Source organism: Ambystoma mexicanum, chromosome 2p (genome assembly GCF_040938575.1).
Source record: "Ambystoma mexicanum isolate Mex_15411 chromosome 2p, UKY_AmexF1_1, whole genome shotgun sequence".
Taxonomy (NCBI): Eukaryota; Metazoa; Chordata; class Amphibia; order Caudata; family Ambystomatidae; genus Ambystoma; species Ambystoma mexicanum.
Window position 1 is genome coordinate 337533368 of NC_090923.1, and position 15860 is coordinate 337549227.

The 15860-nt window shown below is 47.0% G+C and overlaps 1 protein-coding gene across 1 annotated transcript in view; it reads right to left on the minus strand.

Annotated features, from left to right (window-relative positions):
• The window catches only part of ARHGEF3 (Rho guanine nucleotide exchange factor 3), a 1464987-nt gene that overhangs the window by 872142 nt on the left and 576985 nt on the right, over window positions 1–15860 (minus strand). The window lies entirely within an intron of this gene.

Genomic DNA, 15860 nt, shown 5'->3' on the forward strand with positions numbered 1-15860 from the left:
CATTTGAGATCCTCTGCCGATCCGGTCTTGGGCTCCAGTATATTCAATGGTTTTGACTTCTCTATATGGCCCCTCAAGCCACAATACTGACAAACCAGTTGTTCTCAGATAGTATTTTCCCAACTAGAGGTACAGGACAGGAGTGCCGGCTCTCTCATCCTTTTTGCAATAATGGTTGAATCCCTTGCATCCACTCACACAGGTGGGTCTACATGCTCTCAGATACATCAACAATTTCCCTCTATGCAGAGGACATGCTATTATACGTCAAAAACCCAAAATGGAATTTACAACCACTGGTGCAGAAAATATCATTATTTGGCAGATTTTCAGGGCTACGAATCAACTGGTCTAAATCAGAAATCCTACCCTTAACAACAACAGTACTTCCAACAGATGTTGTTACAGATTTCCGGTGGTGCCCAGAGGGAATGAGATACCTTTGCATAATGGTCTCTACCTCCCTATCTAAGCTCTTTGAAGGAAACTATCTCGCGGCCCTCGAGCACTTGGAACACAGGGTTGGTATCTGGATCCGCCTCCCTGTATCCCAGGCCTCATGACTTGCATTGGCCAAGATGGTAGTGGTTCCCAAGCTGTTATACGTCTTCAGCAACGTCAAACTGATCCCACCTGCTTGGTACTGGAAATGCGCTTGGTCATTGCTAACTAGATTGATATGGGCAGGGGGACAAGCGCGGGTCGCTTTGGATATATTGACACTACCATATGACGCTGGGGGTCTGGACTACCCAGACCATATGGTTACTATCTTGCCTCTCATATCCAGTATGCTATATGGTGGTGGCACCCCTAGGTGGACCTCCCGCATATTAAACTTGAGAGAGCAACCTCCCAACCTGACGACCTGAAGGGCATGCTGGGGGGAACACCTAGACGCATTCCAAAGGGGAAGATACAGCCTATTGATGTGACTCGATGGGCGTGGGACCAGGCCCTTTCCAGAGCTAACACAAAGTGTAGTTTTCATGCTGACTTTGCTTAGTACGTGCTTCATGGGCTTCCTCTCACCCAGGAGAAGGTCTTTAGAATTCAGTTTGAGAAATGGGGGGGGGGAGTGCACTCCCTGGGTGATTTAGTGCTGGATGACGAGTTTCTTAAGTGGGATGCCCTTAAGAGCCGCGGCTCCTGGACAGCGGTCACCATGCTATTATACTTTAGGTTGCGAGAAACCCTACGGGGTAAATGGAACGGGTTCCTACGGGCACCACCTCCCTCCCCTTTTGCCCAGTTCATGACTAACCACCCTAAACTCCAATCTGTGGTCTCTGCGTTATATAAGCTTATCAAATCTTTGTGCCCAACGCCCCCGCTGCCCGGGTGTGTTAAGGGCAAGGTGAGATAGGGCATTGGACAAACCCCTGTCTGAAGCTCAATGTCAGGTGATCTGTGGGATGACCCAGAAGATATCTCTAAATTCTAGGTTCCGCCTGATAAAGTTTATATTCATACATCTGACCTACAACTCCCCTGCTCAACTTCACAAATACTATCATGAGAGAGCTGCTACCTGCCCATGATGTAATCTAGACCCACCAGACTATATACACAAAGTATGGGATTGTCGCCATATGCAATCCTTTTGGGAGGGAGTTTATGAAGCCGTGAACCCGATGGACCCTAATTGCCCACGCGGCTCCCAGTTGGCCTGGCTAATGGCTTTTTTTGATGTCCCCTGGAAGACCGAAAAGGAAACTCTTGGCTATGGCTTCTGTAGTTACTAGGGTGCTGATACCTAAAACTTGGAAAATAACAAGACCACCTACGTTGCAAGAGTGGATGCACATGTTGACAATCTGTGAAACCCAAGAATCATCGTATCGGGCCTCCTTCCCCCCTGGCACTAGACCAGTGGACTACTGGGACCTGTTTCGGAGAGATCTACGTAAGGAGGTCGACTCCACCTTACCTGGTCCTAGCTAGAGCACACTAGCGTGATTGAGCAACCATATTGCATGATGGTGGTGGTACCAGTACTGTCCTAGATAAAACTGCCCTGTTGGAATGAACCCCCAATGACATTTAGGGTAAATGAAGTCCTACTGATACAACCTTACCTGTTTTAACTTTTTTTCCTTCCATATTTAGCCTGACTTTGTGTAACAATCGCATATATATGAGCACCTATTGTTGAGGGGTTCAGGGAAGGGTGGTAGGATAGTGGGAAATGTGAAGCTTTTATTGTTATTGTATGTTATGAAAATTGACAGAAAAAGTGATTTGAAAAAAAAAGATAGTCGTAAATCACATTGAAATTTTAGAGCTGATTCTTGCGTGTTTTATCTGGAATGTTGGGATCTACAACTTTTACTGCCTGCTGCGACAAGCTCTTTCTCCAATATTAATACACAGAGAAGAGTGACTTTGTCCTCCTGGGTAGATTATGTTTATACATCTAAAAACCTTTCCTCACTCTGTTCTCCGGTAAAGAACAACTTTGTTGGACCGAGTGACCATGCAACGATTTCCTCTAACATTAGTTTACCGTTATTTGTTCATGAACTACAACCTTTGTTGGCTTTTGTTACCCTTAATAGGGAGGGATTTTTGGTTAAATAGAAAACTGCTCTTTTAGAAAAGTGTACTTGTGACCTCACTGGGCTTTTTAATGAAAATGTGTCTTGTAATAATAACTATCAGTTAACTTGGAGGCCTTTGCTAAAGAGAACTTGGGTAGCACGGTCGACATAGCCAGTACGGATTTATATAGTGCGTTTCATTGTGTTATTCGTGAAAACTCTTGGTCAAAACTTAGAAGCTGGGGTATTCCTGTGGATCTAGTTAACCTTCTTACAATGTTAATGGGGCGTGGCTAGGAAGCCATGTGAAAGGACGTGTCTGTACGGGGGCTCCCGAAGATCTGCACATTATCCGACTGAAAACAGTGCAGGGACCGATGCAATTTGGCTGAGACTGATATGACTGCGCGCATGAATCTCAGGTGAACGTGAGGTTGTGTTTCGATACGGGCCTGCACCGTGAGAGCGCAACAAAAAGCTAAAAGAAGATCTGGAGGCGAGAGTGCGATGAACGAGAAAATGGCCGCCGCCGCCGAACAAAGGAACAAAGGGGTGCTTGATCTGGTGTAGGTGCATGACGCGGGTGCATCGAGGTCATTAAGGACACCCAGTCCTGTGAGGCCGACGGCGTGGACCTGGGAAGGGAGCAGGGCCTGATCGAAGATACTTTATGACCGGATCGTGCAGTGTGACCGGGAACTGTGCCCCGAGCCTTTTGTGGCCTAAAGTGGACCTCAGAGGGTGAGACGCGACCTGGCTTCGCTAGGTAATAGACAAGATGGCCGGGGGTGCCGGAGGACAGAGGAACTTTGTGTCAGAGAAGTGGTGATAACAATGGGGCACCCGCAGAGCGCACTGTAAAACCCTGCCCCAGATCCGAGCGGGGATTGAAGGACGCGAGACATGTCTAACAAGCCCCTGAGAGCGAAGACCAAACAGCACACGCTCGACGAATACGCTAAAACGCCTCCCGGCCCAGACGGAGCCAAAAGCAAGGACAAAACGCAAGCCAAGGAAATGGCCGCCGGGGGTGCGAACCACGAGGTCCTCGCTGCGATCGCAGACCTGAAAGCGACCTGGGAGACCAAGCTCCAGCTCGCTGTGGCTGAACTGAAGACCGCAATGGAACTCCAGGTTGGGGCAGTGCAGGAGGACGTGAACCTCCTAAGACAGGACGTGCGTACCCTGGCAGAGCGTACAGAGACTTTGGAGAAAGAATTGAGCCCTACCGCGGCAGACTGCGCTGTGCATAAGCGTGAACTCCATGCCCTGGTGCAACGCGTGGGCAACTTGGAGAGTAGGGCGGAGGAGGCAGAAGGGCGCGCCCGGAGGAACAACATTCGTATCGTAGGCCTGCCGGAGGGAACTGAGGGCCACAATCCAACGGAATTTATTGAAAACATGCTACTGCAGGAGATCACGGGAGGCACCCTGTCGCAGGGTTTTGCGGTTGAGAGAGCGCACAGGGCCTTAACTAGGAAGCCACCACCGGGAAACCCGCCCAGGCCAGTGATAGCTAAGATCCTTAATTACCGGGACCGAGAAAGGATCCTTGAACACTTCCGCAAGGGAGGCACAATACAACGAGGAGCGGCGAATATAACGGCCTATCCCGACTACACCCTGCAGGTACAGCGCAGTCGTATGAACTTCGGAGCGGTGAAGAGGAGATTGCGGGAAGCGGGGCTTAAATACATGTTGCTCTATCCGGCCAAACTGAAGGTTTTCTTTCAGAGCAAGCTACTGTTCTTTGTCACCCCGGAGGATGCTATGGAGTGGTTGGATGCACACAACTGCCCTCAGGAGTCAGATGTCCAGACGGCCGGTGGAAAATAAAGGACGAGATAAGTAACGCTGTAGGCCCGGTCGGGTCATGAACATTGGGACTAGATTATAGTCACTGAACTCGCTTGAGAACATGCGCGCGTCAGGGGTTATGAAACGTGGTCCTGGCGCGGACATGGTTGCGAAGATGAGGAGCCACCTGAAGCCACCCTTCACACCCCCTTTTTGTGTTTAGTTTAGTCACTGTTAGTGGGGTGACACCCTGTCGGGTTCTCTATTTGGGTTTCCAAGGAGGACCGAACACAGGGATGCCTGAGATCCAGGGATGGAGCTGGGCAGTGGTTGGGGGTAGGGGTTTGGGGGGGAGTTTTAGTTTTTGTATGAGCCTGGGGGTGAAACCGGGAGTGGGTGTTCGCAAAGTGGGGAGGGATTGCCTCGGATGGGGGGAGGAAACTACTGATAGACCATGGGAGACCTCAGGATATTAACGTGGAACGTTAGGGGGCTTAATAGTTATCTTAAGCGAAATAAAGTCATGTTGTATCTTAAGAGGCAGAAGATAGACGTAGCCCTGCTACAGGAGACACATCTAAAGCGAGAGAAACTGGAGCTGGTAGGGAGGATGTGGAAGGGAACAGTGGTAGGATCAACGTACTCCGCCTATGCCAGAGGAGTGCTGGTGTGGGTGGCGCCACACGTCCCATTCAAGCTAATTGAGGAGGTTGTGGAGGAGGATGGGAGGTTGGTTATGGTGAGGGGGATGGTAGAGAACAAAGTAGTGTGCATTGTAAACACATACGCGCCTAACCAGGAAACGGCGACATATTTTAGGACGCTGTGCACCAAGCTCAGTGTTGGGATGGGGGGCACGGTGATATGGGGTGGTGACTTTAATTGCGTGTTGAACCCCAGGGAGGATAGGTCGGATGACAAGATGGCTAGGCCCAGTCCGGCGGCTAGGGTATTGCAGACGCTGCTGGCGGATTTTGGCCTAGTTGATGTGTGGAGAGCGAAACACCCGAGCGCGAGACAATACTCACACTATTCGGCTCCGCATCTACTGCACACGAGGCTTGATTACTTTTTCACTACGCCAGACATAGTCGCGGAGTGCGACCATATAGACTACAGGGCGAGGGTCCTCTCTGACCACTCACCCCTGGTCATGCGATGGCAACTGTATTCCCCACGAGCGCGTATTCCAACATGGCGCCTAAGGGCGGAGGCGCTCAAAGACCCCGCCTTCAGAGAGGATATTAGGGAAGAGATAACTGCTTATTTTGAGGTGAATAAAGGGAGCGTTAAGTCGGCTGGCACCTTATGGGAGGCCTTTAAGGTCGTAATGCGGGGGATCGCCATTGCGAAGTCTAAGGGATTGATGGGGGGAGTCCTGGCGGATTTGCATAGAGCTGAGACTGCGCTGGAGGAGGAGTTGAAGGGTGGTGGGACAGATGCGGAGGCGGTCTCCAAATTGCAACAAGAGTGTGCGGAACATTGGGACAGGCTCTGTAATTTGAACTATAGAAAGTATATTGAAAGACTGCATGCGGGGGGAGATAAAACGGGCCGACTCTTAGCTTGGTTGTACAAGAGTGAGACCCCACTATCCCCGATCAGAATGGTAACAATGAAAAGGGGGAGGAGGCAGACACCCAAGAAGGCGTGAACAGGGCATTCGTGGAATACTATAAGGTCTTATACGAAGATTGCGAGGGGGGCAGCCAGGAGGAGATAGACGAGGTGCTGGAAGATGTAGGCTTGCCCAAGGTCAGCGAGGAGGAGCGAGAGGAGCTGGATGCTCCGATCACCCTGGAAGAGCTGAAGGAGATTGTGAGACAGTTGCCCACTAGTAAGGCCCCAGGGGCAGATGGGATCCCCAGTGAATTTTATAAAGTTTATGCAGAGGAAGTACTCCCGCCCATGTTGGAAATGCTCAACGAAGCGTATGAGATGGGACGGTTGCCGGAGTCACTTAGGGAGGCGATTATAATACCGCTCCCCAAGCCAAATAAACCGGGACATGATTGTGGCTCCTACAGGCCCCTGTCGATGCTGAACCAAGATAGTAAGATCCTGACAGCTGTCCTGGCTACTAGAATGCGTAGAGTGATCGGCAAGTTGATCCACCCTGACCAGACGGGCTATGTCCCCAATAGGAACATCACTCACAACCACAGGCGCCTCCACAGGGTGGTCGAGTGGGGTGGTGGTGAGGACGGCGAAATGGCGATAGTAGCATTGGACGCGGTTAAGGCGTTCGACTCTGTTCGGTGGCCTTGGCTGCTAGCGGCTCTGAAAGGGTACGGGATGGGACCAGGTTATGTTAGGTGGGCCGAGATGTTATACAGTGCACCACTGGCCAGGGTCCGTACGGGCGCAGTGGTGTCAGAGAGATGGCAGTTGGGCAGAGGCACTAGGCAGGGGTGTCCTTGGTCCCCAATGTTGTACATCCTGGCCCTAGAACCCTTAGCGATTTACCTCCGGCAGCAATATGACCCGGTTGGCATTGATGTGAGAGGAGAGTGTCACCTCATATCCCTGTATGCAGATGATATGCTGTTATACCTAAGATACCCAGAAGAAAATTTGCAGTATGTCTTAGAGGTGATGGGGAGGTATGCCTGGTTGTCCGGTATAGCGGTAAACCCTCAGAAATCCATTCTATTTCCGCTGGGGGGCTATGTGGGGACTCCAGTGGAGAGGTTGCCAGTGTTGCAGATCCCGTGGGCGACGAGATCCTTTAGATACTTGGGGATTGATGTGTATCATACGACCGTGGAAGAGCACAAGCATAACACCGAACTTGCTGTGGGGAAGATCGAGAAATGTATGAGGTTCTGGGAAAGATTACCACTAGCGATGATGGGCCGAGGAGCCATGCTTAAAATGGTAGTGCTGCCCAGGCTTCTGCATTATTTTAACAACATCCCCTACATGATTCCTAAGAAGTTTTTTGTGAGGCTACATAGTGTTTGCAGAGAATTCCTGTGGCACGGCATGCGCAACAGAGTCGCACTGTGGAAGCTACAGAACTTCTATGAGAAGGGCGGAATCAAGCTGCCGAACTTTGAGGCATATTATGTGGCAGCGCAGCTACAATATGTGTCCAGGTGGCTCTCTGATGAAGAGACCCCTGAACACAGGCTGTTTGGGAAGGATTGCTCCCCTTTTTACTTGCGAGAGGTGATCTGGGTGGCTAATGCATGCATGAGGGAGCGGCCTAGTATGCTAGCTTTGGGACGGAACATGTGGAAACGGGCCTGCCGGATGATGGGCAACCCTTCGCCGTGTGTGTTGCAGTTCCCATTGGTCGCACTGGCGAAGGGAGACGGGCAGCTCAGGGCAACCATTCGGATATACTGGGAGTCAGTGGGGTTGGTCACCATGGGAGATATTTGGCAGGATGGGACCATCTTGGAGTTCGAAGAATTAGAGGCAGGGTCGGGACTGCACAGGGGTCAATATATGACATATCACAGGATAGTGCAGGAGATCCGGAATAGGTGGCCCGAAACTACCCTGGCCGATGAACCGGATGTCCCGGTGGAGATACTATATGACACATCGGAGGGCGGGCATGAGGTCTCTAGGTTGTACGAGATGTTGATGACGAAGGCTGGGAGCGATTTAGAGCACTTGAGACTGGAATGGGAAACGGAGATGGGGGCCCCGATGGCAGATGGGTTGTGGGAGCGAGCCCTTGGGTATCATAAAAAAGTATCGAGAAATGCCAGGTTTAAGCAAATACAGCTTTATATAACGCACAGAGCATACCTGACCCCTTTGAGAATATCCAAATTTCGGGGTGTTGGACGCCAGGCGTGCCCCAAGTGCGACGAGGAGAATGCAGACATGATACACATGTTTTGGGCGTGCCCAGTAATTGCAAGCTATTGGGGTGAAGTGGCGCAGAAGCTGGCAGGAAAGGGTGTTACGCTCAAAGTGGATTCAGCCTGGGCCTGCTTACTGGGGGGATATCCCAGAGCGCGTAAACTTAGACATGTCGATAAATTGAAAGATCTGGCTTATGTGCTTGCTAAACGTAGGATTGCCATGGGTTGGAAGGAGTGTCATAAGCCACGAACGGAGGTCTGGTGGAGGGATCTCCAAAAATGGGCGGAGGCCGAGACGGCTGTGTGGCGAGATGCCAGTATCGCAGGGGAGGACGAGGAAATGTGCTCTCTCGCGGCATGGAAACTGTTGATAGCTGAACTGTTTGGAACGGGATCAGCTTCAATTGACTCTGAGAGTGATGACGCCCCCTCGCCCACAGCGGATACCAAAGGCGAACACCATACAGGCTCATAGGGGGGAGGGATGGGGATTGCAGTGTTGTTTGTTGTTAAACGTGTTTATTTATGTTTAAGTTGTAATGTTGTGTGGTTTATATATATAAAATAAAAATATATTTTAAAAAAAAAAAACCTTCTTACAATGTTACATCAAAATACTCAGGTCAGGATCAGACTCGCGAACAATGGTTTTCTTTAAAGACCTATCAAAATCTATATTGGTCTTAGTCAAGGCTGTATCCTAGCTCTGATGCTTTTTATTTGTATATATCTGATATTAACAATCTATGGGACTCATTAAATGCATTCTCATTAGAAATGGGTGCTCTGACCCTGAATATGCTAGAGTTTACAGACCATCTACTACTTTTTGATCTCTCCCCCATTGGACTTAAGAAATAACTGGCTACAACCACAAGGATTTCTGGGGCCTGGGACCCCACTACACCCAGATCTCTCTCCCTTCAGTCTTCTAGCTCAAACTCTGCAGATCTGACGCTTTTCCAAACAGAGGGTGGGGGATAGAACTCTCTCCTCCGCTGATGCCTCAATCTGGAAATTCCTCCCTGCCTGTCTCAGACTTGAGCCGGATCTCCTTAAGTTCTGAGAAGCTTCTCAAGTTCTTCCTTTTCTCTTCCTCCTTTCCTCTCCCATTACCTGCTAATGTTCCCTGTCTGCCTCTTTACTGGTGGCTGCCTGGTTCCTTCAGATTCTAACAGGGCACCAGGCCCTCCTTGTCCAGTCTACCCCTGCACTTCATCTCCCTGATTCATCCCCGGCCCCCCAAACCTGCACTTGCCCATCCGGTAACTAGTGGACACTCAGAAGAGTTAAGACTCTCATTTTCTAAAAGATATGCCCCATGTTGTTTTCTTTAGGACTGTTTATTAAAGAAACAGATTGTGGCATCGTCTATGGTAACATGGACTCATTTGATGTCCTTGAGTAATATGCTTTTAAATAAATTAAATAAATAAATACATTCCTTTAAATATTCTATCATTTTTAAATATAGTTCTAAGCGGTAATTAGCTAACAAAAGTTAAGTAAAGTATAACGTTTACTTCGGGCACTGGCCCCATAAAACCATACCTAGAATATTAAAAACTATTAGTACGTTCCAAGTGATACATAAACCAACACATAATAACATGGAATCGCCATTTTCTCTTGTAATAAATAGACTTATGAAATAGGCCCGATCACCAAGTTAAAAGTAAATAAGATAACAAACCTTGGTATAATATACAAAATGGCAACATAATTACACATTGCACCTACACCCATGTACACAATAGCAGCATAATTACATACTGCACCAATCCCTCTACCTACAAGAAACATAATTGCATATTGCACTGATCCTATATTACATGACATTATCTCAGCACTATAAATTACAGGTACTATGTATGCATAACCAAATTGCTGCACAAATATTAAAATGAAAGACTTTTGTTCCTGATCTTCCTGATCTTCCAAGCTCTGGCTAAGAGTGTTGCCACCGCCACTGCCACCATGGGTCCATGTAGTTTTCCTCTGATTTTATCATACCCAAATGTTTCCAAAGGCGGGGGATCTTATTAGGTTTGAAACTTCCATGAAATCGGCCTGTTTTTAGCATCAGCTAAATGCAGGCGGATTCCATAGGACTCCATTGCAATTGCAGACTGCAAGTGTAAATGGCAGGCGACATTTACAATTTCTTCAACAAGAAGTGAAAAAACAAGGAGGCAAGACGACCTTGCTTGTTTTTACTCTTGGATTTTGCACACGGTTTTGCAAATGATTATAACGGCTTGTGGGGAGCCAGCAGCATTTAAGTGTAAACGGTGTCAGTCCTCTCAATGCAATACATTCATAAATGTCTCTGTATAGATGGATAATTGCATGCCAGATTTGGTGAACCTTTGTGGACTAGGTCAAAAGTTATAGAGGAAAAGGTTTTTACATTTTTCTTTGGGAAACAGTTAAGTTACAATGGTGTAGTAATATACATACATATCATTTTGCTGGTAGGCGAAGAGGGTACTCCAGCTCACAAATGCATTCACCGTTTCTGTGCGTTGTGTTTCTATATTAATGAAATTTACATCAGATGACGCTCCATGCATTTTGCACTTGATGCTTTATCAGAGACAGAATAAAGTGTTAGTATTACCCTGCAAACATGGTCACAAACCTTACACCACCTATTTCATTTTATTAGGTAAAGAATACATGATATATCAAAATGAAATTACGTTTCATTCTGCTACGCAGCCTCCAAATGAAATGAAAATCTCCTGGAGTGTAAAAATAAGGGTGGGCCTTACATCTTGGTTTTAGGGCTCACTTTTGCATTTCGGGACTGATTCATCCATACATTCTAACATAAACACTGAGTGATATAATAGGCTTAAGTATAACACATCAAAGGAAAACGGGAGGCCGTAATACATAAGAGGCACAATGTACAATACACTTTATGTAAGGTGTATAGTGTATTGTATATGGTGTATGATCTAAGGACTCATTATGGGTTTGGGATGTACTTGGGCAATCCTAATAGAATTGGTGGCTTAATTGTACAGGCTTACATTAGACCGACCCACAAGCCAAACACTAGAATGTTAATTCTGGGACTGCCAAGCCTGAGGGTCAAGTGTGGCCTAGTAAAGAATGGACTATGTAGCAAGGTGCATTTGTGTTACGACAGTTGACTAAGTCAGGGTTGGCAACCTGGTGCCTTGAAAGGAAGAAGCCACTGTTAGACCATTTCTCATATGCTAATTTCCTGCTCTACCTTGTTTCTATGTTCAAGAATACGTAGAAGGCTTAAAAATGTAGCAGTCACTCCATTGTTGGCAAAAGTAGGACTGGATCCCTCGGATGCGGCAAAATTAAGGCTTATCACCAATACCCTGTTTTTCCTTAAACTTATCGACAAAGCAGCTACTGTACGTTGCAATCCTATGTATTGGATACAGGTAAATTACATGTGAAGCAATCTGGTGAAACATAGTAAGTCAGGGCTGCTGATGCTGTTAGACCTATCAGCAGCCTTTGACTTGCTAGACCATAAAACTCTGCTTGATCGGATGTCTACTGTCGGAGGACTCTCTAAAAATGCCATCACCTGGCTCGGATCCATTTTGGAGGGCCAACAGACACAGGTATTTTGAGGTGATTGTGCTTCAGAGTCACAGACCACGACATGCGGAGTCCCTCAGGGAGCATGTCTCTCTCCCCCCTGTTGTTTAACATTTATATCCTCCCCCTATGTGTTGAATTAGAATCACTGGGGATTTTCTTGTGCAACTACACTGACGATTTCTAACTGGTGTTGGACATTACCGGGATCCATGATATGGACCAAATGACGCTGGCAGCAGCCTATCACATAATAAAACAATGGATGTCCACAAATTGGCTCTGTTTAAACGCTGCCAAGACCGAACTGATGCTTTTCGGTCCCCAGCAGGCCCAATCTAAACTAGATCAGAGGTATGCCTGTTTCACTATCAATGGCAACCAATTTAAAGTGGTGCAGAAAGTAAAGACACTAGGTACATAAATGGAGGAAAGTCTGGACAGCAATTTCCACCAGTACCAACTACCACCTCAAGGTGCTCAGACAAGTGGCACCTCTAGTCTCAGTGGAAAATCGCATTAAGCAGGCGAGGGCGGTCATCCTCCCCGGCATAGACTATTGTAAAGCCCTACTGGGAGGTGCCAATAAGGCTGACATCCAACAACTACAGAAAATCCAGAATGCCGCAGTACGGATCATCTATCAGATGAAACACTCAGAGCCCACTAGTGCAGCCAGAAAAAAACTCCACTGGCTCCCAGTGGCAGCCTGTATTCAGTTCAAATTGCTAACAACCTTTTATAAATGTATCTTTGGTAATGCTCCCTTATACCTGAAGGATAAGATCAGCATTTACCGACCCAGGAAATACCTAAGATCAACCGAGGGTTTCCTGTTGGAATTACCCCGGGTAAAACGATCTTGTGGTTTAGGTCGAGCCTTCCATATCCAGGGTGCAGAGCATGGAACTCCCTCCCTCCACAGCTACGAAAGACTGAAGACCATCTGGTCTTTCGTAAACAGCTGAAGATGATGCTGTTTCACTAGAATTGACTGTGCTCAGCATCACGCCACTTTCTCTGTCTCTCGGCGCCTAGATGCCCATGGGCTTTGGCACGTTGCAAGCCTAATAACATAACATGACATAACATAACAAACTGTAGAGAGGGCGTTATACTTGTGCAACCTAACAATTGAGGCAGATATGGTTTGCATTTTTCTAGGTATCTGGTCATTGCATCTAAAGCAAAGCATTGACCGACCATACCATTGAAAAAAACCATCGGCAAAAAACATCAAATGCATTTTCTTTCAATGATAAAGGGTTTAGTTTAGTAAAAATGTGTTTTAAACCATCAAAAAAGGGGTTTGGGGGAAGCTACTCCATAAAAGAAATACATTCAATGTTTTTTTTTTAGATGCTTTGTTGTCAATGGTATGGTTTGTCGATGCTTTGACTGTCGATGCAATCACTAGGAACCATTTTCGTACTCATCCCCAAACTTTCATAGAAGAATATAGTTTGTCTGATCCTTTTGGATAAAGTTGGGTTTTTGTAACCTCTGCATCCTCATTAATTATGCAAATGTTACCTTTCACTGATTCACATTTGTAAAAGTATCGTTCCTCATCGGTAGGGCTGTACCGAATAGCACATTTAGTATTCAGCCGAATACCTGAATAGTTTGATAACCATTCGGCTGAAGCCGAATATGAAGCCGAATAGTTGCTTTATTTAATAAATCATATTCCAAACTTCAAAAAACACACTCATTAAAAAAACAATTAAAGCACCATTTTAAATGCATTCTATACTTTTATTTCTCTTCATTGTAATTAATGTTGCATCTTTATTTAAAGCATAAAAGCCAGAAATAAATCAGATGTAACCAAAATGAAGGGACCAAATGTACAGAGGATTGTTGCATATTAAGTGCCAGTTAAAGTAGGAGGCTTCACAAATGTAAAAGGACTGGCTTTGTCACTGAGATGCACTGCATTCTCTATCCAGTTGCAAAGTCAATGTGGTTGAGTTTGGAAACTTCTTTGCAGATCACATAGAAATGTATAAAATGATTCATGTCAGCTCATGCAGGACACAAGTCAAGAGGAAATATGAAATGCGTGAACACCATCTCACAACTATTCACCCCACCCAACCAAATGCTGCTCACTTTTCACTAATCTTAGCCACTCCTTTTCGCCAATACCCAAACATATGCAACTTATTGTTCCTGATAAAATATCAGATAATGTTAAACTCAGGACTCCAGTCCATAAAAAAAGAATAGTGGGGACTATGATGTACGCAATGGGATGTGACATGACAAGAACTGAAAGTATCTATGCACATTTCTTTCAGTTTGTCTTTTCCAACTGAAAAAATGCACATTGCATATAAATATTTGCCAAAAGAAAAGATGTTCTTGTATTGTTGCAGGCTAAGAATAAAAGATGAGCACCTTTTAGGTCTAAGAATCTGTGGTAAAACATGCCCTAAAGAGCAGATTACAACATAAGATATTTTTCAGCTGTGTGATAGCAATTTATTTGGTCTAATTATATTCAGTTTTGCAAACTGAAGTCTATATTTGCCTTTCTGAGTTCATGTTTCATTGTATTCGAATGAGAATGTGAAAGTATTCGGCAAGAGCCGAATAGCAAGAAACTATTCGGCCGGAGCCGGATAGCTTTTTTTCAGCGGAATTCGTCCGAATACTTACTCGAAGCTGAAGTTCTGTCCACCCCTAATCATCAGTATACTTTTCTGATGGTGACTACTTTAATACACAATACACTGTACACCATACACAAAATATAATGCATGTAGTAGTAGTAGTAGTACTAGTAGTAGTTTGCCATTTATATAGCACCTTTATCCCAATAGTAGGGCCTCAACATGCCTCGGGGGACATCTTGCCCAGAACAAGTTAAAGTATAAACCTGAACTGGAGCAGATGACCTGTCCACAGAAATACTCCCACCACAAAGCCCAGCTGAATTACACAGTTTCATAGACAGTTGAAGGAGCTGGGGGAATAGCTATTACACCTGGAGAGGTGCTGGCAGCGGGGACCGCATTGCATTTGGATGAATTTTGGTGGTGGCCTTGGACTGCACCTGGTGGAAGGGGGGTAGTAGTATAGTGAAATTGGCAGGACAGCTAATGCAAAGGCAGATTGCAGCCAACTGTACTGAATGTAGCTGTAGGCAGAATGTAGCCAATTCTATGTGAATGCAGAATGTAGCCCTGGTTGACTGTAGAATGTAGATGATATATATATTGATTCGGGGTGAATGTGGTGTGTGGCCAGAATAGGTGGAGTGTACCTGGGTGAAGGTAAAAAGCACCCAATGTACTGAATCCAGATGAATGTAGTATATAGACTATACATTTAGGGGCAGATTCATGGAACAAACGTGCGGTGAAAATCTACGCGCAAGCAGGCGCAAGCGGAAAAAAGAGGCGCACGCGCACGCGTGCGATTCATGGAAGTCCCTGCGCGTGTCTACCTCGGGATGTGCGCCAAACCCGTGCATGGCGCACACGTCACTGCAACATCCCGAAAGACGTGCGCGACGCGCACAGTGAAAGCGCACAGCCTCTGCGCATACACTAGAAAGTGGGCGGAACACGGGGCGTAACGCGCGGAATGGGGAACAACTCGCGAAAACAAGGGCGTAACTGGGGATGTACTGCAGGGAAGCAGACGGAACGCCCACACGCACCCGAACCACACGTATTCATGGAATCGAATAGGGCAAAGCCACGCACAGCGAAAGACACGCACAAGCCCAAACACGTCCGCCACACGAAGGCAGGCGGTAGCGTCCCTGCGCATTACAAAAGTGGCAACATACAGCAATAGTGCCTGTGCGAGCGGGGCACGTGTATTTCGGGGTTGCGCGGGAAGTTACACACGCGATTGAGCGGGCTATGTGTATTTCAGGGGTTCGCGTGAAGTTTCTCACGCGATCGGGCCTGGGGGAGCGGGCTACGTGTATTTCAGGGGTTCGCGTGAAGTTTCTCACGCGATCGGGCCTGGGGGAGCGGGCTACGTGTATTTCAGGGGTTCGCGTGAAGCTTCTCACGCGATCGGGCCTGGGGGAGCGGGGTACCACTCACTGTCTGCCTTGCGTGTAGTAGAACGCGTAGCCAACACCCGCTGT